The following is a 27253-nucleotide window of genomic DNA, read 5'->3' on the forward strand; positions in this document are numbered from 1 at the left end:
ACAGGTAAGACCATGTAAAGATGTAATAGCTTTCTGTACAATATGCCTTCACAATTACAGATCCATGTGCGTTAAAGCCCCCCCCCCAATCAGATCCCCGTTTCTGCAATCTGTTCTGAACCGCATCCCACAAGCCATGTTGTTATATGTTCAGCATCGCTTGGTAGGATCTTAGCGCTCAAGGTTTGCCGCTTCCTGCAATCTCAAAAGAAAACAATTGGGCCTCATTACGAGGTGGGCGGTAAAGGATTACCGGCACTGTTAAGGGCACCGGTGCTGGTAATCCCTTACCGCCCTACTACAAGTTCCCTTTGCGGATCCTTCCTTAACTCCTGGTTTTACCAGGTATTAAGGACGGGACCCGCAAATTTGGGGTACCGTTATTGCCGCCTTCCCCCTTCCCATTGAGCCCTATGGGGGCTCAAATGGGAATGGGGAATGGCTCTGGTGAATGGGGAACTACCGGTCCCGCCGACCTCGGAATGGACCGATAATTGCTCCATCCACCAGACCGGAGTCGGAACGATTTCGGAGGCAGCCATGGCGCAAATAGCGCCATGGCTACCTCCAACCTCATAATGAGGCCCATGTCTCTCTAATTAAACCATCCTGTCCACTCTAACTGGAGTTACCCACCCGGAAAGGTATACAAAGGGGGAAAAAGCATCTCAGCAAAACGAAAACCCTGGGACTGGGTTAAAGCGAGAGCTTGAATTGAACAGCTCAGCAATGATCTAGCACAGAGAAGGCAACACACTGAGGACCAAAAGCTTGCAACACATCTGCATCCCTTCACTGTAAGAATGGAGGTGCAGTACAGCAACTATACTGAAACAGATAATTTGAGTAATAACCATTCTGCCATCCTAGAACAGAAACAAACATTGAAAGACATCTTGTACCCTGCAATACCTCATCTTTCACTACCTAGTGGAGGAAAACTAGATATAGGATGACACAGTTAGACTGATAGTACCTCCCAATCCACGCTGACCTGTGCATGAGGTGGAAACAACAGAGTACATGGCACACGTGCATAGTTCAACACCTTTACTCATTATCTGTATGGAGAAATTAGAAGAATATCTCTAGTGGTTGGGGAAGCCGGGAGAAATTCTTGGGTAACAGTGTCAGGGTGGAGGGATAAATCCAAGTGAATTTGTCTAAGCTAAGAGGACCTATATCCTGAGTACAATGTGCAATTCCCTTTGCCAATGCACCACAATTCTGGGACAGCCACACACAGGAAAGCATAAGTCAGTGCACTGACAGTCTCCAGATATGTTAAGTGCTCCAGTGCCCCAGAACACATCTTTTCTTGGCCTCGGCGGGTGATCCAGCAGATCAGTCATTCTTCTGGAATTGTTTGGTGTATGACACACTCATACTAGGCCAAGACCTATCCCTCTCACCATAGTGATCTCCCCAGGAAGTGTGTTAACCTTTTAAAATAGTGCTTTTGGGATGGTGATCCATATTAATATGGCCGCACCTATAGCACTTATTTTTAACAAACTCAAAAGAATGTTAAAACCACGAGAGGGACCAATAATAAGTTTCAGCTATAATGGCCAATGAAATTATCTGGGCCTGCCTTCGTTGGTTCCAAAACACAGTATATGTTTTTCAGGTGTTGTAGTGTGATATATTTGGCTTCAGGTCTGTGAATAACAATTAGAAACAAACAGTCACCCAGCATGCCTTTGAGAGTTTTATTACATCTCTCAACCAGACCACTGGTCTGGAGTGTGAAAGCAAGCGTCCCCAAACAGCACGATCCTCCCCGCAATGAGAGACAATGAAGGACTCTCCCAAAATGGGAATAAGACCAGGACAGAGTGCGGGTGAGCGTAAATGGGAGTTTATCTATCAGAATTGGGCATGCAAAGAACTCTGCAAACTCCGAGAGCGCTCTGTCTGACAATAGCAAAGACAGGCGTATATATTTACAAAAAACGTCATCAAAACCTACATACTATAGGGGGCACAAGTTCGTTGGGATTGGGTGGCGACGACTAACTATAGGTGCTGCTGCGGTGTGGTTGGTCTTGGCTGGAGGACGTCACTGGTCACCCTCGTGGGTTGGGCTGGGCCTGGCAGGTCGGCTTGAGTTCATCCGGGCGGTGTTGGTGTGCTGAGGCGACCTGTGGCAGAGATGAATGCCTTTCCTGACTTACTTGCCCTCTGCCATGCACCTCGCAGTCATTCAGTCATTTACAGTTCTATTCTCTTTTAGTAAATCTTTCAATAGGTTAAGGCAACACAGGAGGAATGCACCTTGTGAGGGGTCTGGAGATAATATATCGAGGCCTGGTTACTTGTGATCTGTTGACCGGGACCGTAGGTCGAGGGACTAAGCTTCGGGGACTGGGGCGGGTGGTACAGGTCTTTCTGTCTTGTTAGAAGTGGTTATAGATGTTTCGCTGTGTGTCGTCAAAGTGTTGGGTGTCCTGGTTGCACAGGGCTATAAGTCTGAGACAGTCCGGTGGGTTGAGGGGTTTACAGGGGGACGCTTGAGTTTAAACTAAGGTTTATTGCTATGCTGTAAATAATGCAGGTGGCTGGCCGCGGCCTTGGGTGCTGCAGTGGGGTTACAAGTCTTTGAAGCGGCTCCAGTCAGGTCGGGGGAGGTGTGATAGCGCAGAGCGGGGCTCTGTTCTCATGTCTTGGCAGTCTTCTGAGGGAGGGAGGGGGATACATCGAGACCTTGTACGCTTTCACAAAGGTATCTCCATCGTGCGTTGCCAAATATAGGTAAAGACATCGCAAACATTTGAATACTTTCTATAATACTTATTTAAAATCACTTCAAAACATGCATTTAACCTTGGCTGGGTGCGTTTCTACTATACCCAGTCCGAGCACCATTGTTGTACATTATATTCTAACAGCTACAGTGTTTTAGTTACATGCATATACATTTGCAGTAAATGAGGTAGTGGTTAGATCAGTGGAGTACATAGAAAACGATCCGCCCCTGTACGTGACGATGGTATCATATGAGGGGCTCAGACATTCACACATGATAAGTGCACGTCTTGCGCATTCTTGACATGAGTTCATAGTATATTTGCATCCGCTTTCTCGCGTACTCTAGCAGCATTAGTTTTAGTTATGGCGCGAAACCATGTGAGGTAGGCTGCCCAGTGATACACGCAACGAACAGATCCCTGGAGCGTCCCTTTATCATTAGCATCCACCTGTAATGGTGCGGGCTCGCTATAGCTTATATCATGGGAGCATACTCTCTCATTTTAATACATTCTACAGGCGTGTATATTTTGTGGGAGAAAGAAATAATGCAAGAGGACTTGACATTCATATATACATATATATATATAAAGACTGTCTGCCATCAGAGGACCATTTTGCTGTTCATTTCACTGTTCAGGCCTGCTGGCTGGGTCATGCTGATAGTGATGGTACACTGTGGGAGGTGAATTGTTACAATGTTAGCGTATTTCGCTAGCTCATGTCCGTCTTGTTCGTGGGAACGTGCTCGCAGCGGATCTGCCAGGGTGCTGCGGCAACAGGGATGTTCTCCAAGGGTGGGGGCCGCGCTACAGTGCGCTGAGCTCACACCATCTTTACCGGGCAGAGAATGGTTTTTGGGCCTAACTAAATTTGCGTTGTAATCAATACATGTGGGCATTCGATACATGCGGGCAATGTCTCCAGTGGGTGAGCCCTCCACCACCTGGGCCCGGGTGGCATGAGGGAACGCCCAATGGGCCATAGCCCTCACCTGGGGAAGAAACGCAGGCGAGAGGGGTCTCCTGGACCAGTCCTCCCCTACATTTCCCCCCTTTCGTTACTAAAGTAACGAATTCTTTAACTCCTCTATCCTCCTACACTCTACTTCGTTCATCACCGCCTCATCCCATGCAGGAGTTCCTTTGATAGGCATCCATGCTCTGCACACCCCCCTTAAACTCTCACCTCTCCTGGCGTATTCATCTGGAGTACAGGTAAGATATATGCACCCACCATCTCCTTCCAAATCTACCCACACTTCCTCGTACCATTCTAGTATGCGGGGCTCTTTGATGGTGGTGTGCCAAAGCTTATCTACAATATCTTTGTCATGGTACATGGGCACCAGTTGGTACCTTGGTGTGTTGTCTACCCCTGTTTGTACTTGTGCTTCTTGCACCGTTTTTATTGTACCGTGTGAGTTGCCCATTGTCACCATCATCATTGCACCATTTGGTACTGCGTTAGCACAGACTCGAAGACCCACCTGGCATAGGCAGAAAATCAATAAGAGGAACACCACAGCTGGCATCAAAAATTTCATCGTTGTTCCAAGCCATGAGGGGACCCAGGAGAAGAGGTTATCGAACCATGTACTATCTTCTGCTCCGCCTTCCATCTTCATTTTTTCTCCTAGGTTGTGGACTGCTTCGATCACATGGGACAGGGAGCCGTTTTCTGCGTCTTCAGAAGGTACGAAAGTGCAGCAGGCACTTCCTATTTTTCGGCAAACACCGCCGTCCATCGCCGTCAACAGGTCCAGGACATACCTGTTTTGCATGGTCATCAGTCGCAAGGCTCTTAGTTCGACCTTTATTATGTTAAAACCTTCTTCAGTGTCGTTCGCCAGCTGAATTAATTCCCAGCGTGTTATCTGGAGCCATTTTGCGTTAGCCCTTGCTTGGACACTTGATACGAGCGAGGCAAAGAATGTTTCTGCTGAGCTGAATAATCGATATTTGTCTGGGATCTGGGCCAATAGTTCTGATGATGCCTTCGATATATAGTTTGATGCTCGTCTGTTGCGGGTCAGCACCTCTTCCTTGCTTCCAGAAGACAGGACATACATTCGTGGTTCTGCAGTTGGTTGGCCCACACTCTGTTGTGTGCGTTCCTGTGTCCTTTTGCTTCCATCGATGTGGCTTTCTGGTATCACCATTAGAGCTGAGTGCAGAGTGGCCATTGAGCAGCTGCCACTCCACGACGGGGGGAGGTGTAGGTATGCCTGGTTTCCACATACCCAATACGTGTCCATAAGGGCCGCAGTCCCTTTTCTTAGGTCTGGGATAGTGAGGGTTTTCTTGCACTTCTTGTTCGTCCCCATGGACGTTCTCCCCTCTCCTTTGAAACATAGTTCATAGTCTATTTCATTCTGCAACTTGAAAGGCTTTTCAATTGGCGTGACCCAGGTTAGTTTTGAAATGTGTTCTTTCCATACGGGTGTGCATGTTTCTTTTATCCATTGCAATTTCTCCGGCGCCACACCCCTCAGTGCTTCAGCTTTACACATTACTTCTTCATTCTTCCACTTGTTATCGGAAAAAAGTGTCCCTTCGATTGCAAAAAATGGTTCTTTCAGACATACAACCCCTGTCGGTTTTGGGTAGCACGTTTTCTCGTTCTGCAGCATTTGAAAAGTCACTTCATGTGCCTGGAAAGTGTTCTTAATTCTGCACAACGTGAGATGAAGGAGACATTGGGCATCTATAATCGGCAACTCTTTGGGTAACAGTACTTTGGGTGTACCTGATGCGTGAGGGATGAGGGAGCAAACATAACAGCTCTCGTTTGTTGTTTGTTTAGCTGTGGCACTCATATCTGCATACCACTTATTTGTTTGGTGGGGGTGTCGTGGGTCTTCCATCTTATCTAGGCCTAGCCCATAGTACTCATCATACTTCCTCCTCCCTGCTTCCCTCTTCCGTCTATTGTTCGTATTCCTCATATTCTTCCCTATTCCCTGGGCACGAGACAAACTAGACCCCCCTTTCTCATTCCCGCCACCCTTCACCCAGTCATCATATAATATTTCATGCATCTCTCTCATTCTTTGATTCTCTATGGTCGTGGGGGCAGGTTGGCTGGTGGGGGTATTATACAACCATGATATGGCAGAGGGATTTCGGTCGTTTAAACTGTGAGCATTGTAATTAGACATCTCAGGTGGGGACAGTGTGTTGTTTTGTCTTCCACTTTTTGGCCCTCCATCGTGTGAGATGACAACATTGGGTGACGTAGTATAGTAGCCCCACACAAGTTTAGTTCCATCCCATATCAAAAAATCACCTTCCCTTGTAGTTGCGTTGACACTTGCAGTTGTATTGGTCCCAATAGTGGTGTTGCTCCCTCCCCCCTCGTTCATCTCGATAGAGATGAACGCTATGAACCAGTATGTAACCAGTCCAAATAATAATGTAAAAAACAATATAATGCACGCAGATAGTCCACATTCATACGAATATATACATTTCACAGTTAACCATTCTCTAATTCTAGTAAATTTATCCGTTGCAGGCCGCCCGTTAGATGCCATGGAAGCTCCTGTTTTAAGATATAAAAGTGCATTGAGTGCATACATGTAAACATTTTTGTTGGCACCATCAGTGCCAATATACATGTGACAGGGAATGGAAGTGGATGGGGATGCGGGGAGGGGTATTCACAGACAAGGGTGTATACACGCTCATAGTTTGGCATTCCATTTAATATATGTATATGATATATTCATACTCAACAAGATTAAAGTTAAAACAAAATTTCCCCCCCCCCCCTTTTTTTTTTTTTTTTTTTTCATCTTTATAAGTTGTGCATTTCTTCAAATTCAGTACCAGCACATACACGCAAGTTCATATTCAGTCATTCTGCTCAGTTGCAGCGTTTGCTGTTGTCTGTGCCTCCCCATCTACCTCCTCTTGTACGTTGCTATATGCCTTCCGTACATCGGTCAAGTGCACCCAGTACCTCAACCCTTTGACCTTTACCGCCGTAGGCGTGCAAAATATTACTTCATATGGGCCATGGAATCGTGGTGCATTCCACCGACGCACAAAACTTCTGACATATATCCAGTCGCCTGGCGTTAGCTGTAGTTGTTGCTCTGGCTCCGTGACAGCGCCTGTTACATTTCCCTCTTCTCTAGTGAAGGGTGGGGACAATTGCTTTGCTATCACGCGCGCTGCCCTTGTCAGTTTCTTTAAATAGTCTGTGAACTCCTCTCCCAATATCGCGGCGCTTCTGTGAGCGTCTGAGTGTTCGCGCAGTGGTGAGTGTGCTGTGTTCATCCGTCTCCCAGTCACGATCTCGTGCGGGGACAAATGGTGGTCTTTGCTTGGCTGGTTTCGCAACTCAAATAGCGCAAGCGGTAGGCAGTAAATCCAATTCTTTTTTAATGAGAAGCATAGTTTTGATAACCTGCCCTTCAACAGTCCGTTCATCTTTTCCACTACGCCATTACTTTGAGGATGATAAATTGAGCATAATTTATGTTTTATTCCTAGCAATGTAGTCACTTCCTTAAAAAGCTCATTCACAAAATGAGTGCCATTGTCTGAGCGGAGTACGTTACAAATTCCCCAGCGCGGGAATACTTCCCTTACTAGGAACTTGGCGGCGCTCTTGGCATCGGGTCGCGCGCAGGGTCCTGCTTCCACCCACCTTGAAAATGGGCACACGACCACAATCATGTACCGTGCACCATTACACCTTTCCCCCATGTCTGCGTAATCGATGTGTAGTTCCTTGAATGGGCCAATGGGTTTAGGGATTGTTCCCCGGAGAGTGCGTAATGTCATCCCTGAATTGTATATTTGGCATGTTGTACATTCCATTGCCAATCGAGACACATGCTCCTGAAGACAGGGCACGAACCATTCTTCCTGTATTTCTGCTGCGATGTGTTGTTTGGTGTTATGTGCAGGGAAGTGAAGCTGTTGAAATGCAATCTCTAGTAGCTGAATTGGCATTACCACCTTCCCCGAGTTATTTTGCCTCCACAGCAGGTCTGTTCCTGACTTGCTGCACCCTCGCTTTGTCCACAATAGTTTTTCCTCTGCACTGGCTCCTTCCTGTAATTCTATTATTTGTGGTATGGGCATGATATTATATCCCTCTGGGGGCTCTTCGTTTGTTTTGTCCTTAAGCATGTACTCACCTGTGTCATTTTTCTGAAAATAGGAAGCCTCCTTGGTGGCCGCGTCCGCGTTCCCTAAAGACACAACATCTGTGTTAGACGTATGTGCTTGGCACTTTACTATTGCTACTGCAGTGGGGTTTTGCAGGGCCTCAATTAACTCTTTTAACAATTCTGCATGCTGGACAGGTGTTCCATCTGCCCTCCTAAAGCCCCTCCGCCCCCATCTTGCTAGGCCTCCATGTACTGTCGTTGTCATGTAAGCTGAGTCTGTGTATATCGTCACTGCACAACCCTTTGCTGCATGTAGTGCTTCTATGAGTGCAATCAGTTCTGCTGCCTGCGCGGAGTAATGTGATGGGAGACGATATTGTACCAGTGTTTCATACTCACCGTCTTCTAACCTCACCACTGCCATGCCAACGTGTTTTTCTCCCGTGTCTGCGTCAATTGATGCGGACCCATCCACAAAGTACACTTCCCCTTCGCTTAGGGCGTTCTCACACACCACTGTCTCCTCCCCGCTTCCTCCTGTGTAGGTTGCGCAATCGTGGTTCTGCATGTCTTCGAGCGTGCACGCTTCTGTAATGAATGTGGCGGGGTTCACTGTCTTGCATCTCACTATATGGATGTTGGCACTGGACAGTATAACCTCGTAGGCGGTCGCCCGCTGTGTGGTCAGTGTGCTTTTTGATCTCTCTAGTATTGCAAATAATGAATGTTCCACAAACAATGTCACAGGGCAACCCATTACTATTGTGGCACTTTTCTCAATCGCGAATGCGGCTGCAGCGAGTGATTGCTCGCACGCGAAATGACCCTGCATCACAGCATCTAAAGTGCCACTATAGTAAGCCAATGGCTTGTGTCCCAAAGATGTTTTTTGTGTCAGGACTGCTGTCATCAGTGTTTCCTTGCAGTGTGAGAATAGGTAAAACTCGCGTCCATAATCAGGGTTTGCGAGTACTGGGGCGCTTGAAATCAACTCTTTTAGTGTTTGGAAGGAGGAACTCATCTCTTCTGTCCATTCCATCTTCCTGTTCTCCTGTTGGGCCACCTTTAATGCTTGTAATAAGGGCCTGGTGTATGCCGCATAATCTAATATCCATGCTCGGCAATAATTGCACATTCCCAAAAATGTCTGCATGTCTTTTACTGTTGTGGGTTCTTGTACTGATCTTATGGCTTCTACCCTGTCTGGTATTATTCTTTTCCCATCTCTTGAAATCAGCTGCCCTAGGTACAGGACCTCTGTCAGACAGTACTGTAGCTTTCCCTTGTCCACTTTGTACCCCTTGTTGGCCAGCAAGGTCAACAATGTTACGGAATCTGCTCTGCATGTCTTTTCGTTTCGTGCGCAAACTAGCAAATCGTCTACGTACTGAATAATGGTGCTCTCAACTGATAGGTTTCCTAGGTCTTCATGTAATACACGATTGAAGATGCTCGGGCTCTCGCAGTAACCCTGTGGTAATCTGCAATGCTCATACCTTTTACCCCCCAGTGTGAAGGCGGTGAGGTATCTACTCTCTTCAGCCAGGGGTATAGAGAAAAATGCGTTTTTCAAATCCACTACTGTGAAATGTGATGCCTCTTTAGGGATGCTGCCTAGTATTGATGCGGGGTTCGGGACTAGAGGGAACTCCTTCTGAATTACATCATTGAGGGGGCGTAGGTCTTGTATCATCCTCCATGACCCCCCTTTTGCTTTTTTGATCGGATAAATGCAAGTATTACATGGGGAGTTTGAAGGCACTATTATTCCTTGTGCTAGTAGGGCATTTATTGTCTCTTTTATCCCTTCTTCAGCTTCACGAGACAGAGGATACTGTTTAACTCGCGGTAACATTGCTCCTTTCTTTAGCTTTATTACCACAGGCTGTACCCCATGCAACAGTCCCACATCATGGGGGCCTGTCGTCCATAAGCTGTTTGGTACGAGCCTCATGTCGTCATCAAAAAACGACGGTGGTGCTCCTACCACCGTCATCAATTGGACGGGAGTCTCCCTTGCTTGTATTAAAATATCACAGGGCATCGCTATTTCCATCACTATTTCACCATCCCCTTCTGAGTCTGAGAAGAGATCCTCATCTGTTACCTCTCGCAGGGCGATGTCGGCGTTTGTGCATAGCACTGTGCGCCACTCACACCCTTCCTCGTCCACCCCGATCACAGCTATTCTTTTTGCTGACACTTGCACAGCGTGCAAATCTAACGATACCACTGATCCAGGTGCTGCGTTGGGGCATACTATGGGGCGGTAGAGGAACTCCGCCGGGATCCTCCAGTCCATGCTTCTCAGCTCGGGAATTATGAGGGCCAGAGTCTTCAGCCCTTTGATAAACATTTCCTCATTTTGTGGCAGTCCTCGTATTTCCTGCGTGGTTGTGTAGGCTTGCACTACCAACATTGCGCGCAAGGGGCATATCCCGGGTGTGGAACACACTATCCCTCTCTCGGTAAATGATATGGTCATGTTGAGTTTACTCAGGAGATCCCTCCCTAGCAAGTTAATTGGGGAATGTTCGTAATACAATAAGGGTGCCTTCACAGTCTTACCCCCCACTGTTACATCCAAAACTTCTGTATAAGGAACTTCAACTACAGCCCCAGAGAACCCCTGCGTCTCTAACTTCCTGTTAGATAACGGGAATCGGCCCTCTCTGATACATGATTTCTCCGCTCCCGAATCAACCATGAATTTAAATTGCTTGTCTCCTATCTGCGCCCCTACCAATGGTTCCTCTGCTGCATTGTAGGTGGTGGATAGAACTGGACACGCAAGTGTTCTCTGTGGGCTGTCCTATGCGGGGTATCTCGTCGCCCCTCCCTCATTAAAGACATTTCCGGAAACTACCGACACGCCGCTGTAAGGCGCTGGCGCGGGGGCCCCGTTTGCTGTTGTCGCGAAAGGGTTACCTGGCGTGTATTGCATGCTGTCATTGTTTTGGGGGTGGTTCTGTGTCCTATACTGGTGTCCTTGTTGCTGGCCCGTGGTACCCTGGCCAGGGTTCCTTAGCTGCTGTTGTCCCATTGGGAGACCGTATGGGCTTCCCGGGTGTGGATGACCATAAGCCTCCCCCTCCTGGAACCCATTGTTTTGTCTACTTCTGCATTCCCTGGAGTAATGTCCCCATCTTCCACAGTTCCAGCAACTCCCTTGGGGGCCCCTGGGACCCTGCCATCCATTTCCTCCCATTCCTCCATACCCCTGTCCGCCTCCTCTCCGGCCCCTGTACCCACCTCGTCCCCCTCGAGGGGTCCACTCTTGCCACTGCGGGCTTCCACCTTGCTCTTGCTCAGTCCACTGCCGCTGTGCTGGTCCTGCCCAATTAGTTGCTACCCTTCCTTGGAGTGCTATCAGCCCCTCCTCCTCCTCATCTCCCTCCCTACTGTGTGGGAGCGCGGCTACTGCTGCTGCAACCTTCACTAACTTTGACTGTACTAACTTCGCCTCGTCTGCCAATCTTTTCTGCGCCACCTCCTTCTCCCTCTCCTTTATTCTTTTACAATGGTGTACTATTATGCTTTGAATTTCTGGCCATCCTTTTGCTTCAATACCTGCTATCTTGTCAAGCGCCTTCTGCACTTCCTTTGGGAGCCCTCTCTTTATAATAAAATAAAATAAAGATGTCGATTGATACCAGGGCGTGCCCATTTCTGCTCTCCACATCTCTTGGACCCGGAAAATATAATCCATAGCCTCTTCCCCGTCATTCATTGTACACTGCATCACTGACTGCAAGTCCGGTGTGTCTGGGAATGTTTCGCGTAAGGCATCCCACACCCTGGCACGCACCGTGTTAAATGATGCCCCATCATGGCGGTCACAGTCTAACGTTACTCCCGGGAAACCGGCCTTAACCCATACCCTTTCAGCCTGGTCACCTACCGCTGATACCAGTAGACTTTTCACATCTCCTATGGCTAGGGGTACCCCGGCAGTATGTTTCTCAAAGGCATATATCCACTTACTTGCCCCTCCTGACAACGGGGGCAATAGCTTTAATAAATTGGCTTTATCCATCTGTGCCCATGGGATATAGTTAGGCCTCCCTCCTCCCCTCTGTATCAACGGGAGCTGTAGCCTTCCTTTTGTCGTTCCGTCCGGACCCGTTTGAGCTGTCTATGTCCCCAGTGATGCCATTTTTCCCACTCTGTTCCTTAGTCGGCCCGTCCACTCATCATCCAGGGTTCTCAGCGAACACGTACCTTCCTCCCCCTCGCTTCCCCCTCCTATTGCCATACTCAACCTGTCGCTTTCTTCTACCTCGTCCCTTATATCACACAGCAACTCCTCTCTAAGTCCCCCCCGCCTTTCCTCGCTTGCACCATCTCCCTCTCCGGGCCCTACTTCTATTATTCGCGTTGGTTCTTCCTCAATTCTGAACAAAATCTCGCCCTTTTTCCACCCCTCTTCAGGCTTTCTATTTTCACCTAGCGCTCTGGACGTGCGCCCTGATCTAGTTGCATCTAGTGCTGTCCGTTCGCATATGTCTTTTATCCTCGAGAGCTCATCCTTTGCTATCGTCAGTCTTGATTCTAAATCATCTGTGAGCTTCTCTATATCCACCCTTTGTGCGCCTGCCTGGGCTCGCTCCCTCGTGCTTTCGTATGGCGGAGGTGCCGTGGGCCGGAGGGGTGTAGTATCTCTCGGGGGAGGTATGTAAGTGGGATCACTGTACCCCTCTGCGGGCACAGGCTTCTTTATTATCGGGTACAAGCTTATTACCTCTACTGGTGGCGCTACACTTGAGCCTTCTTTGACATCTCTTTGTATTAGCAGTGGATTGTCTGTGGTGGATGGGAGATCAGTATTTAGTACTGGTGTCTTAGGCGGTGGTATCTCTTCAAATAACCTCCAAAGATCTAATATTTCCCTCCTATTTTGCAGCTGCTTTCCTTTGTATTTTATATAAATGCATGTGGCCACTGTATCCAGGACACTTTTATCAAACGACCCTCCCTCGGGCCAAATCTGAGGTAACCCCTCCCCCTTTAGTTCGGTCACCCATTGGTCATGATATTTTTTAATCCGCTCCACGTATCCCGGGAGATTCTTACAAATATGTGATAAGGGTGTTTCAGCCCCCATCTCTGTGCCCTCCTAGTGCTGATGTGCCTCGTGTGTTTGCAACTACAATGTAACTGTCGTATCAATATTATTCTTTATATATTACCTCACATTCAATGCTGGGTCCCTTTGGGCTCTCCCCCTCCCTGACTGCACAATACAAAACTGGCCGTGCACAATGTCTATTATGTTCTTTTCGAGGGGCACATACAAGAGCAACCCATCCTTTGGTTTGACACTGTCAGACTGGAAATCAAGAAGGTACTCACTCACTCCACTATATTGGCGTTTTCTGAAGAGAGAGAGAAAACTTTTATCCGACCACACTTATTATGACCATTTAACTGTTGTGCACTTCCAATCGTTCACGCATTCACAACGCCAAAATCTCCTCTAGCACATACGAGGTGCACACACCTCTTGGCACCATTCACCATTCAAGCTGCCCTCCCTTTCCTCCCTAGCCGGCTGTCCCTAATCGCCTTATTTAGTATCTAGATGCGCATATATATATATATATATATATAGATATTAACCTGTTTTCCCCTCCTTCTAATAGGACTTTGTTTCTCTTACTGTCTCCCCAAGTCTGTGCTAATCACAGTTCTTTATTCTCCCCCCTACCCTTAAGAAAAGGAAAAAAGTAATAACGGTCACTAATGTACTCTCAGTGTCCCCTTTTGCTGAACACTTTTATTTTATACTCCACTTCTTCATATATTCCCAGTACTAGTCAAGATAGCACTATGCGGCGCCGCCTTCCACCCCCTTTCGGAGCTAGGTTCCCGTCACGTTTATCTCTTATTCATCTCTTAATCCTAATGGCCATATGCAAAGAAAAAGCAAGGAAATTTTAAGATGATCTTTAGTAGATCTGCGTACCCCCTCTTCGTTTCCTGTCCTACACTTCACTCCCCACTCCCCTTAAGATCGCTCGCACTCAGTACTCACGTGCCCGTCATGAACCGATACTCTCCGAAACTGGGTCCGTCCAGGCAGTGTCGCCGTCAGCTCAACAGTCAGCCCCGGCTCCGGCGAGCGGTACTCAAAGGGGATTTTTCAACCGGGATCCCGTACCCCCTCTCTATTGAGTGCGCACTTCTTAGTGTACCGGTCGCCGTTGGCGGGCCGCTTCCCGGAGCCGGCTCACCGTGCGTATCCTTTCGACCGGAGATTCTCGTGCCAAACGGGGACGGTTAAAAGGAGTTTAGGAAGAAATAAATATCACGCTATCGGGGTCACCACTGAAAGCAAGCGTCCCCAAACAGCACGATCCTCCCCGCAATGAGAGACAATGAAGGACTCTCCCAAAATGGGAATAAGACCAGGACAGAGTGCGGGTGAGCGTAAATGGGAGTTTATCTATCAGAATTGGGCATGCAAAGAACTCTGCAAACTCCGAGAGCGCTCTGTCTGACAATAGCAAAGACAGGCGTATATATTTACAAAAAATGTCATCAAAACCTACATACTATAGGGGGCACAAGTTCGTTGGGATTGGGTGGCGACGACTAACTATAGGTGCTGCTGCGGTGTGGTTGGTCTTGGCTGGAGGACGTCACTGGTCACCCTCGTGGGTTGGGCTGGGCCTGGCAGGTCGGCTTGAGTTCATCCGGGCGGTGTTGGTGTGCTGAGGCGACCTGTGGCAGAGATGAATGCCTTTCCTGACTTACTTGCCCTCTGCCATGCACCTCGCAGTCATTCAGTCATTTACAGTTCTATTCTCTTTTAGTAAATCTTTCAATAGGTTAAGGCAACACAGGAGGAATGCACCTTGTGAGGGGTCTGGAGATAATATATCGAGGCCTGGTTACTTGTGATCTGTTGACCGGGACCGTAGGTCGAGGGACTAAGCTTCGGGGACTGGGGCGGGTGGTACAGGTCTTTCTGTCTTGTTAGAAGTGGTTATAGATGTTTCGCTGTGTGTCGTCAAAGTGTTGGGTGTCCTGGTTGCACAGGGCTATAAGTCTGAGACAGTCCGGTGGGTTGAGGGGTTTACAGGGGGACGCTTGAGTTTAAACTAAGGTTTATTGCTATGCTGTAAATAATGCAGGTGGCTGGCCGCGGCCTTGGGTGCTGCAGTGGGGTTACAAGTCTTTGAAGCGGCTCCAGTCAGGTCGGGGGAGGTGTGATAGCGCAGAGCGGGGCTCTGTTCTCATGTCTTGGCAGTCTTCTGAGGGAGGGAGGGGGATACATCGAGACCTTGTACGCTTTCACAAAGGTATCTCCCTCGTGCGTTGCCAAATATAGGTAAAGACATCGCAAACATTTGAATACTTTCTATAATACTTATTTAAAATCACTTCAAAACATGCATTTAACCTTGGCTGGGTGCGTTTCTACTATACCCAGTCCGAGCACCATTGTTGTACATTATATTCTAACAGCTACAGTGTTTTAGTTACATGCATATACATTTGCAGTAAATGAGGTAGTGGTTAGATCAGTGGAGTACATAGAAAACGATCCGCCCCTGTACGTGACGATGGTATCATATGAGGGGCTCAGACATTCACACATGATAAGTGCACGTCTTGCGCATTCTTGACATGAGTTCATAGTATATTTGCATCCGCTTTCTCGCGTACTCTAGCAGCATTAGTTTTAGTTATGGCGCGAAACCATGTGAGGTAGGCTGCCCAGTGATACACGCAACGAACAGATCCCTGGAGCATCCCTTTATCATTAGCATCCACCTGTAATGGTGCGGGCTCGCTATAGCTTATATCATGGGAGCATACTCTCTCATTTTAATACATTCTACAGGCGTGTATATTTTGTGGGAGAAAGAAATAATGCAAGAGGACTTGACATTCATATATACATATATATATATAAAGACTGTCTGCCATCAGAGGACCATTTTGCTGTTCATTTCACTGTTCAGGCCTGCTGGCTGGGTCATGCTGATAGTGATGGTACACTGTGGGAGGTGAATTGTTACAATGTTAGCGTATTTCGCTAGCTCATGTCCGTCTTGTTCGTGGGAACGTGCTCGCAGCGGATCTGCCAGGGTGCTGCGGCAACAGGGATGTTCTCCAAGGGTGGGGGCCGCGCTACAGTGCGCTGAGCTCACACCATCTTTACCGGGCAGAGAATGGTTTTTGGGCCTAACTAAATTTGCGTTGTAATCAATACATGTGGGCATTCGATACATGCGAGCAATGTCTCCAGTGGGTGAGCCCTCCACCACCTGGGCCCGGGTGGCATGAGGGAACGCCCAATGGGCCATAGCCCTCACCTGGGGAAGAAACGCAGGCGAGAGGGGTCTCCTGGACCAGTCCTCCCCTACAAGTGGTAGGATGTAGAGAACACGTAGGTCCCCTCACATTCCTTCCACACTGTCTGCATGTAGCTATACATGAAATTGGATCCCCTGTCAGAGACTACCTCTTTAGAGAAGCTTATTCTGGTGAAGATGCCCCGGAGAGCCCTGGCAATCACCTTGGCAGTGATAGTCTGAAGGGTATATCCTCAGGGTACCTGGTGGCATGATCAACCAGGACGAACCTGTGTCCACCTGATGTAGGGGGGTCTAACGATATTGATGCCAACCCTCTCAAAGCGTGTGCCAACCAGTGGAAAAGGCTGCAGTGGGGCAATAACACTGCCTCCAGTCTTACCAGACAGTCAGCAAGTGGGCCAGGTCTTGCAGAAGGCTTCCACGTCTACTCCCATCCTTGGCCAGTAAACGTGGGCTCTTTTACTGGCCTGAGAGCCTTTGCTTGGTCTTCTTAGGGCCAATGTGACCAGCTAGGGGCATCTGATGTGCCAACTGCAGAAGGTAGGGCCTGTAAACCGTAGGTACAACCAACCTTTTAACTGCACCGGGTACTGGCTCAGTGGGCTCACTATAAAGTAATTAACCCTCCCAATAAATCCTGAAGGTCCTAGGCACTTCACCTTGTGCCTGGGCCGGTCTCCTCAGACCCTCAAGAGAGTGGCATTTTCTCTGACCCTTACAAAAATTCCCCCCTAGAGGGCCCACCTTAAACCAACAGGCACTGAAGGTCAGGGTGATCCTCTGGGGTGAGTACCTCTCCCTGAGGAGGGTCCTCTGGCTCTTCTCCCTCAGGAATCTAGTCTAGGTTCACCACTGGGCCCAGTCCTTCAGGAGCTTGGTCCACAGTATGTGCTGCTGATGCAGCAGATAGAGAAGGGGCACCCATCACAGTGGTGGCCTTCTTGCTCTTCTTTTGCCTTGGGTTCCCCCTTTGTCTTGGGTAACTATCAGTCAGACCCTTCTTGGCCTGAGACCTAGTGAAAGCAGCAGCAGTCGGGGCTGCTCCCTCAGAAACCAGCCCCAAATCAGCTAGGTCATTACCAAGCAAAACCTGGGCAGGCACAGTAACGTGTACGATCACAGGAATCTTTGCTGTCTTGTTATCCACTGGAATTGTGGCTAGGGCTACAGGGGAATGTTTGGAAGGCCCACAAGCTAACCTGGTGGTTCTCAGAGGAGCACCTACATAGTCCTCTGCCTTGAGCAGTGTCCTATCCACCACTGTCATGCTAGCCTCTGTGTCTCTCAATCCAGTGGGAGGCTGGCCATTATTGAGGCCACTTCTCAAATATCTTTAGGTGTTCAGTGGGATAGTATCCAGTACTTCTGAGCACTGGTCATAGGCCCCAAAGAAAACTAATGAGACTTCTGCAGGGGCATCAAAAGTGATTCCTGGAGAGGAGGTGTGGACAGTGACCTCCACCTCATGCATAGAGCAGGGGTAGGTCAGGCTGGCAGCCTGGGCACCAAGTGCCTTATTTTTCTCTTGGGACCACCCTTCCTGTGATCCTGGCCCCACACTCCCAACAAGTCCCAGGGGTGCGAGGAACTGGACTAGCACCAATGTGAGTCTGTTTTACCGCATGAGGACCACTACTTTTACTCACACCCACATGGGACTTATCCCACTAGATTTGTGGATCTTAGAGGAGGGATGCTTAGGTTTATTTGAATGGGTCTAATTTTTGAACTCATCCGATTTCTGAGAAGCCCATCTGCCCTTGTCCCTATCCTTCCCACTGGGATCCTTAGGGGACAGCCTGTGAGAGACCCACTTCTCAGCCAGATTGGCTTGATTGAAGGGGTCTAACATATTCCGGTCATGAATGTTCTTACGCAGCTCTGGTGGACAAGCTCCAGAGAAATTTTCAAAAAAACAAGAGGTGAGAGAAATCAACAAAAGTGTGAACTTTGTACCCATCAATTCACACCATCATGTTCATATGTGCAGCACTCACCCAGTAAACCAGTCAACCCAAGACATGCTCTCTTTCTTCTTATGTTTCCTGAACTTCTTAAGGTATTGGGTAGGTGTCTTGCCAAACTTGGCAATCAAAGTAGCGTCCATACACTGATACTGGCCTCTCTCTTCCACTTTGAGCTTCAGAACAGGTTTGCATCCTGTTCTCGCACTTAGAGACTGGCATCCGGTATTGCGCATTATAAAAGAACAATTGTAATTATAATTATGAAGAACACAGGTATAACCAGTCTGAGGGACTCTACTGAGCAAACACATAGCCCAATCCATTGGGTCAACATCATGGATATCCCAAGCCATCTCAAACGCCTCTAACCATTGGAGAATATCTGAATTCTCCACATACACACCCACCAAATCTGTCATGAACTTGGTGGCGGAAGACCGGACACCCCAACTGGTCTAGCTGTAGTCTCCACCTTAGTTTTCTCCAGCTGGATTCTTTGGCTTTCAGTGGCTCTGTCTTTAAGTATCACTTGTTGGGCCATTTCTTCATTTAGATTGAGAGGCCAACTTCTCTCTTTGTAGCTCCAACTTCAATAGTTCACATTTCAGGGCATCTCCCTGAACAGTGCTGGGTTTCTGGGGAGAAGTGGCAGGAGAAGTGGCAATCCCATTGGTAGAATCTGTAGTATCCCCAAGGGGCAAGGTCCCTGATAGAATATTCCCCCTAGTGGCCAAGATGACGGGCTGAGTGGATGCAACGAGCAGGAGTTCCTGCCCAAACACTTTTAATAGTACAATATTCCCCTAAAAACCACCCTGGAGACAACAACGGAAGGCAGGCAACGAGAGTCGAGGAACGGAGAGTCCACTTCTGACCCTGGAAAATCAAGGGAAGCTACCCTGCAGAGGCAAGACGAACAGTTAGCGATGGAGGCTCAGAGGATGAAAATGGCGGCCGCAACAGCCAGAGCGGCTGAGGAGCCGGGGACTGTCCCAGAGAGGATGCATGGGAGAACAAGATCAGTAGCGGCCTTGGTGAAGAGATGAGTGGCGATACTCACACTGAGCAGCAGGAAGGCCCACCAGTGCTGGTGACGAGCAGAATTGTGTATCCAGAAGGGTTATGGACGCCAGAGTGTCCGGATGACAAAGTGAGTGTCGCAAGCGCATGCCCATGAGCGCATTGGTAAGAACGATTAGCACTGGGCCAGGTGAGAGCGGGGAGATCTGGAGCCCAAACGGGACCAGCACTTAAAAAGCCTGGGATCAACAGGTGGCCAGTGGCAGAGAAGTAAGACGGAGATAGACGGCAACTGCATGCAGGTCGCTCAGCTCGATGGGTCCGCCACAAGAGTGTAGGAGGCTGGACAGGGGCTCAGCACGAAATGCGGTAAGGGCGGGATGCCCATGTGGCCAGATAGCATTGGTGTTGGGAGCCCAGAAGTAGCAGCGCCTGGATGCTTAGGAGCAAGGCAGAGGTAAACTGCAGGAATACATAGGCCGCTTGATCTGAGGGCCTCACAACTGAAGTGCAGGGGTCTGTGTAGGGGCCCGGCAAGGGGTGTGCAGAAAGAAAGCTCTGAGCCTACCAGAGGGCTCCAAGAGTGGAGGAGAGGAGGAGCAAAGACACCAATCAGGAACTTAAAGAGATCAGAGAACTTGAGGAAGAGGCGAGGTGGCAAATTTTAAAAAGATGCACCAAAACTGGAAGAGGCCACACAGGAGGAGAGCACAACATGGCCTGGGTCTACGGTGCAGGTGGAGAGGCAGTGTATGCAGTGGGGCTGAGTGTCACACCACTTACCTGCCGTCTGGTTCTGAGACCGGGGACTCGCAGGGTCCTGTCCTGGCATGTGTATCTGCAGTGGCGGCTTTCCCGCAGCGCTTTCCTTCGTGGTTTTGCCCATCGGAGCGCCATCATAATTTCGACACTGTGCATGTGTGGCCGGCCGTGTTCGTCGTTCTGCACATGCACAGTCCTGAAGGCCGCACACCTCACTTTCGCCCCGTAGCATTACTTTAGAAACTGGATCGGTTGACACAGTGCCTCTCAGCTCGGTTTCCGGCCAGTCCGTTTTCCGTCTTCCATGCTCCTAGTGCCAGTTCTTACTCTAGCCCAGGTTGGCCCCTGCCTCTGCTCCTTTAACTGCCTTCTTGCTCCTTCCTCACCTGTCCCTCCTTGGCCGTGCCTGCCTTCCTTGGTCTCCCTGCCCGTCTGCCCTGCTAGCCCCTCTGCCAGTCTGGGGTACCCCTCTGCTTGCCTTGACAGCCTCTGAGTCTACCTTGGGGTTCCCTACTTGTCTGGTTAGTCAGTTGCGTGTCTGTCTGCCTGTCTACCTTAGGTTCCGCTTCCATCAGTCTCATCTTCCAGCCAGCGTTACCTGTGGAGTCCTTCTAGTTGTGCCCTACATCTCGACCAGCGCTACCCAGTGACCATCTACCTGTGCAGACCACCTACTCCATTGGATACGCTCTGGCCTTCCATGTCAGTGCTTGCACTGTTCTGACGCCATGCTAATCAGGGAAGTGCCATCCCATGGCATTGTAAGCCGACTCAACACTGACCCCTGTCCCAGTATTAGGGGGAGTTGTTGGGTTGGTTCCCTGCTGCTCCTCAATAACTCCACCGTTGACAGTCTGGCTTCCAGATCCCAGCAAGAGCCCTGGCGAACAGGTATGCAGCGCCAGCATGACATCCAGTATAGCACTAAGTAAGGGTCGGAGGTATGGTTGAGTGATGGAGCTGGACTCATCTGAGATACCGACATGAGACGACAGGAGGGCCTTATGGTGATTTTCTGAAAGAGTACATTTGAAGTCATGGAAAGGTGTAAAATATAAATGGGACCGAAGAAGAGAAATCAGACCGGCAAGACCAGAGAACGCGGGTGAGAAGAGGCAGCAGTGATAATATCAGAAAGGATGCATCTGCTTTGGGATACCTGCAGGAGTGGAACAATGTTAAATGTAGAGAGGAGGGAGATGTAGCTGTTAGCAGTCCACAAGTGGGGGACGCGCCTAGAACCTGGATGAGAGTTCCAGGGACATTAACAATGGTACCTAAAGGAACAGGTATATTGAGATGGGAAGCATCTATTCTGTGGGGCAATGTTGCCTCAAAGGGGGATGTCCAGGTAAACCAAGGTGAGGAGCAGAGGAAAAATGAATCCTTTTTTTAGAATGGGCAATGTTCCTATTAAAATCATGGAATGTCAGGGGACTGAATAGTCCGAACAAGAGGGTAAGTATACTGAGAGAAACCTGCAAAAGAGGGGCACATATTATATGTCTACAGGAAACGCAGCTGAGCAGAGAGGATGCGAGGCAGTTAGGGGGTATGAAATACCAAACACAATACCAAGCGCATGCAAGGAGCAAACAAGCAGTGGTAGCAATCCTGATACACAGATTACTTAAATTGGAGAATGTTGCAGTGAGAAAAGACCCAGATGGAAGATATGCGGTGGTTAGGGGGAGAATGGCGAGGCAGAAAGATAAACTGGTCTCACTGTATGCACCGAATCAGGGAAATGAACACTGCTTGAGGACATGTTTGAGTGAATTAGAGACATTTGGAGAGGATGAACGGGTGGTGGCACAGGATTTTAATTTGGCACTGAAACCAAGCCGGGATAGATCGGGAGGTAGGGGGGAAAGGCAATGGGGGCAATGTCAAAGCAGCTGAGAGAGAGAGGATTGGTGAAGTAGAATTTTTGGACACGTAGAGGTTGCAACATCCCAAAGAAAAGGACTACTCCTTTTATTCCTAGGTACATAAAACGTACTTAAGGATCGATTGCATATTGGCAACCCAGCAGATAGCAACAGCGATTCAGGCAGCGCAAATAGGAAACATTACCATTTCCGACCATGCAGCAAAATATTCCTGGAGTGGGCAGAAGGCAAACTGCATTTAGGGCGGAGGGGATGGAGGCTTAGAAGACCATCTTCAGAGGGAGAAAGGGACCCAGAATCAAATAGAGGGGTAAATATGTATATAAATATGCCCCGAAGGGGGGCGTGGCTAGCTGCCATGAAGTAAGGCAGTAAAGAAAGTGAGCTCTTGCCGGATCCTGCCGAGGATACTGGGTAGCGTCCGATTACGCAAGCAAAATACACGAAACGGTCCCTCAGAGACTGGGGAACATCCATGGATAGTCCTAGAGAAGACGGTGGAGGATTGGTGAAGTTATAGCCGTCTGAAGACTCAGAGCGCATCGGGCCCAAGATGGCGACCGGCACTGACGAGGCTCGATCTGTCTCAGCCCACGACCGCGACTGAACTGTAGCAGAGGAGACGATCATCTGGGAGTGAAGCACAGAAGAGAGAGGTGAGCAGCCATCGGAAGCGGACCGCCGCAGGCACGAGATACCTGGGCGCGGGTCCCAATAGATACATAAGCACCGGCAGAGGCAAGACCAGGACAACAGGTGGAGCCCCCAGAAGAGACTGCACTAAGGGGCACACAGAGACAGGTGAGCGGCAACGGGTGCGAGGGCAGCTTGGGAACTATAAACCTGTGCCGCAAACCCGCAGTGGAGAGGGAAGGGGGTTAGCGGGGTGCAGGGCAAGCCACAACGAGTAGACTCAACACACGCAACAAACCACCACCACAACCACCCCCCCCCCCCACACCCCCCAACTAGAAGCAGCAATACCTACCTAGCTGATCAGGATTTGAGAAGCACCAAGGAGACCCAGAGGCATGGCCCCCACGACCAGTAATAGGCAGGGGCTGAGAAATGGCTGATCCGGACTGCAAGACTGGTCAAATAAAAAACAACCAAAGGAGACCCTGCATGCGAAACAGTTAGAGGAACACAGAGTTCTGGCGAGACAACTTCCAACCATAAGCGCCTGGCTTTCCACATAAAGAACACACCATTGTAGCGAGTTGGGCACACAGGCACAGTGACTCAAGGATTCACAGTGAAAAGGGCACACAGATCCTTGGCCAAGAGATTGCCACCCGGGGTGGTCTAGTGTTTCTTCAAAGATGGCCACCGCCATTATTTACTTGGATTCAGAACGCAGCTCGGAGCATTGCAACCTACTGCTTCGGTAAGACACTAGTGTGCCTTTCGGAGCCTTCTTGCTCCCGATCTATTCCACTTCAGTTTCACTTTACTCCGGTGTTCGGTTCCCCATTCGCCTTACTTTTACTCTCTCAAAGAGTTTACCGTTTCCAAGCCTTCTCTGGTTTCTAGCTGGTTCTCGCTCGCCCTGTGGCTCCCTTTTTCCTGGGTTTCCTCTCCATTTCCCCTCCTGCTCTGCTTTCCACCTTCCTGGAAGACATTGGGTTCACTGCTCTATCTTACATGTGAACCAGTGCTGCCTTCTAAACTTCACGTTCTGTAGCTGTTTACACTGGGGATCTTGGACCAGGACATTCCTGCTTACCTTTCACTCTCTGTAGTTGCATTACCTGTGGAAATCGGAGAGCAGCCATTTCAAAGGTATCCTTCCCTACTAGACTACAGCAACGGAACTCTCTCATCCAGAACCCGTTCTTCTGCTACTCCTCTGGATCTACATCTTCTCTCCAGGGTTCTTTCAGCCACAAGGCCTTTCCCCCGATTGGGGTCGGCTCCTTGGGGTCCCCGTTGTCAGGTGTATCCTATCCTGGCAACGTGGCCTCCGGAGGAGCTCGCCCTTACCTCCACAAGAAGAAGGAATTAAAAGGAGAAGAGACAAAGAAAACCAGAAGGAAGAAGAAGACGGAGACACAGGACTGTTCAACCGAAGACCAAGGTGAGGAGGATTGGAGGGAGGAGTCACCGGTGTCTGAGAATACCCGAGTGCACCCCATGACAGTGTGATGAGCATGCAAAGCTAGCTTAATTAATACACACCAACACCGCTCAGGGAGGATCGCATGCCTGTCAATGACCTGGAGACCTGGTGACTGCAGCTACTAGGTGCGCCCAGTGAGTGGGCAAGGGTGCAGCACCCCCTGGAGGCCAGATGGGGTGGCGACTGGGAAAAGAGCCACATGGCCAAGGGAAACAAGCGGCAATCCCAGTTGCCTTTCATACAGAAGGAAGGCCTAAGTGGAGGGAGAGAGAAGATGCTGTCACCTTATGACAACACGGACAGTCCCAGCCTGTCTGGCCAAGAGGAGGCCCACTTGAAGACCGCCAGAGGAGCGCCGGCTTCAGAACTTAGCTTGGTACTGACGGAGATGAGGTCCGGCTTTGCTTCCATCAATACGAAACTCGATAGCATGGCCTACAAGGTTGATGGTATGCAGGAATGGATTGAGAAGGAAAGTGGGCGAATATCAGAGGCAGGACACCGCATGGGGGCCCTGGAAGATACCAGTGGTGAAGTAATGACGGAGGTTTCCGGAATAGAGGAAAAAATGAAGATTTGGAGGCAAGGTCCCGGAAGAATAATATCTGGGTTGTGGGGGTCCCGGAATCCATCCCGCAGCAGAATATGAAGATTTTTATGGAGAAGTTTGCCCGGGAAGTGCTACAGATGCCCTCGCTGTCTACTCAGTTCCTGATTGAAAGGGCGCATAGGGTGTCGCAGGTGGTCCCCAGACCAGGTCAGAGTCTGCCTAATAAATTACAGGGACTGTGACACAATTCTACGTAGGGCCACGAGCTGGGGGACTTGACCTATGAGAACTCCTGAGTGTCATTCCATCCTGACCTTCCTCTTGATAGTGCAGAAGGCCCATCTCGCCTTTCTGGCATCAAAACACACCCTACAGGAAAGAGGACTACAATACGCCATGCTTTCCTCATCTAAGCTACGTGTGCAGCACAGAGGTCAAGTACAATTCTTCATGGATCCTGGTGCTGTGCACGACTTCCTGGAGAGATTGCCGAAGGAGTGAGAGGATTAATGTGGTTTTAGCCCGGTGAACCCAGGGTTGATCTTGCCCAGGGCTGCATAATATGGTGTATGTGTAAAGGAGAAATGAAGGCTGCCCCTGCAAATCTACTGTTGTTGTTTCTATGTCTCTGCTGGTGGGTTATAGATATGCTGGCCCATGTAATTAATCAGTCCACCTGCTGAGTTAAGTTGTCATTATAAGTTCCTCCCCCTGAGGTCCGGAGGCGGGCAAGCCTGTGGAATCAAGCGTCCCCAGGCGATGGCCCATGATGGTTCATAAGTTGGGGGGAGGGGGGGTCAATTCACTGCTAGTTGGGGGTGGGGGTGGAAATATTGATTACTAGAGGGGTGCTCAAGTGGGTGGGGGGCAGAGGGAGGTTAGGGGCACGTTGGATGTCATCTCAAAATGGTTCACATCTCAGGTACGCCGGTCTTCAGCGGAGGGCAGGAGCAGGAGTGTATGGTGACAGGGTGGGTCCATCTGAAACAATGCAGGGATTATGGCTAGCTGCAAGGTCATAAACTGGAAGGTGCATGGGCTCAACAACCCATGCAAGACCCATAAAATGATCCAGTACTGTGAGAGACACAAAGCTAAGGGGGTTCTCTTACAAGAAACTCACCTGGTTGGGAGTAACGAGGAAGTTGCGAGGTGCTAGGTGGGGCGGGGGGGGTTAAATATTACACATGCTATTCCATGTACTCGGCAGGAGCCATGATACTTCTCCACAAATCACTTCGGTTTCGGGCTAAGGAAACTGTAATTGACCCGGCGGGGCGGTTTGTGGTTGTTTTCGGAGTGCTGGGGATCCACATTGATGACATTCGTTAACATTTATGGTACACACGTGGACGATCCATCATGCTTTGAGTCTCTGCTATCCCAATGCCACAAATATTCGCACACCAATATCATATGGGCAGGGGACTTTAATCTTGCTCTTGACCCAGAGAAAGGCAGGTCAGAAGGGGGCACTCGCCCAACATCTAGAGCAGTGGAGATGGTGCAGAATTGTATGGCAGAGTTGGAGATTGGAGATGTGTGGCGGCTTCCCTCGGGCCTGAGGGCAGGGAGTATAAATTCCACTCAACGGTCCACAACACCTCTTCGCGTATAAACTGTATCTTGGCAAGCCTGACCTTATACGCAGGACGACTGATTGTACTCTCCTCCCAAGAACGCTATGCGATCACTCGACTGTCCTCTGGACCCTGGATGCAGGTGATGAGACAATCCCCTGTCCTTTCTGGAGGTTCAAGACGGTAGCCCTGCTGGGCATAGTATTCAAAAGTGAAGTGCTTACTCTAGTCAAGCTATACTTCCAGGAAAACCTGAGATTGGTCCATATGAGGAGCTCCATGTGGGAGGGATTTAAGGTGGTACTGCGGGGGGATGCTTATCACTGGAGCTGGGAATGCTGAAGACAATACGTAGACAGCTGTTGGAGACTGAGATGGAAATCAAGCGTCACAAGAGCAGGACCAGCCTCAGGGTAGCACTAGATCGCTTTAACACCTTAGCGGGAGGTTAAATATCTTGCACGCCCGGTAATGGCTCGTCGATATAGAGAAGAGGGCAGACCGGGCAGGCAGCTTGCAGCAACGATTATGCACGAAAGGGGGGCCACGGGCATCGCCGCCATGAGAAATGATGGCGCAAGGTGGTCGTAAAGCTGGACACTATCCTAGATGCTTTCCGCCAATATTATAAGCGCCTATACGCATCCAGGGGGACGATCCCAACTCCTGAGCTCGTGCAATATGTGCAAAAGGCGTCTTTGCCTGTACTTCAACGCAAGGCGGCTGAAGCTCTGGCAAAGCCCATCACACACAACAATATCTTGCCAGCTATAAGTGCCCTCCCCTAAAGCACCCGGTACAGACAGAATCACAGCCAAGTTCTATAAGGAGTTGGACCCTGAGGTATCACAGCACTTGCTTTCTGCCGGGAGGAGGTGATGGAGGTGGGTGAACTCCCAACGACCATGCGGGAGGCAGTGATCACCCCGATACTCAAGCCTGAGAAGGACCCTATGGAGTGCTCGTCGTACCGCCCCATCTCCCTGCTCAATCTAGATACAAAAATGTTCACCAGAGTGCTGGTGGACCAGCTGCTTCCGTATGTCTCTACCATAGTCGACCCAGACCAATCAGGATTTATCGCAGAGAGGTCAACCCCATTTAACATGTGCAGGTTCTTTGCTATGCTTGCCCAGATAGACCCTAAGGTACAGGGAATT

At 49.5% G+C, this 27253-nt stretch overlaps 1 protein-coding gene across 1 annotated transcript in view; it reads right to left on the minus strand.

Moving 5' to 3' along the window:
• The window catches only part of SPATA4 (spermatogenesis associated 4), a 392623-nt gene that overhangs the window by 305569 nt on the left and 59801 nt on the right, over nt 1-27253 (minus strand). The window lies entirely within an intron of this gene.

The sequence above is a fragment of the Ambystoma mexicanum genome, chromosome 6q, assembly GCF_040938575.1.
Source record: "Ambystoma mexicanum isolate Mex_15411 chromosome 6q, UKY_AmexF1_1, whole genome shotgun sequence".
Classification (NCBI taxonomy): Eukaryota; Metazoa; Chordata; class Amphibia; order Caudata; family Ambystomatidae; genus Ambystoma; species Ambystoma mexicanum.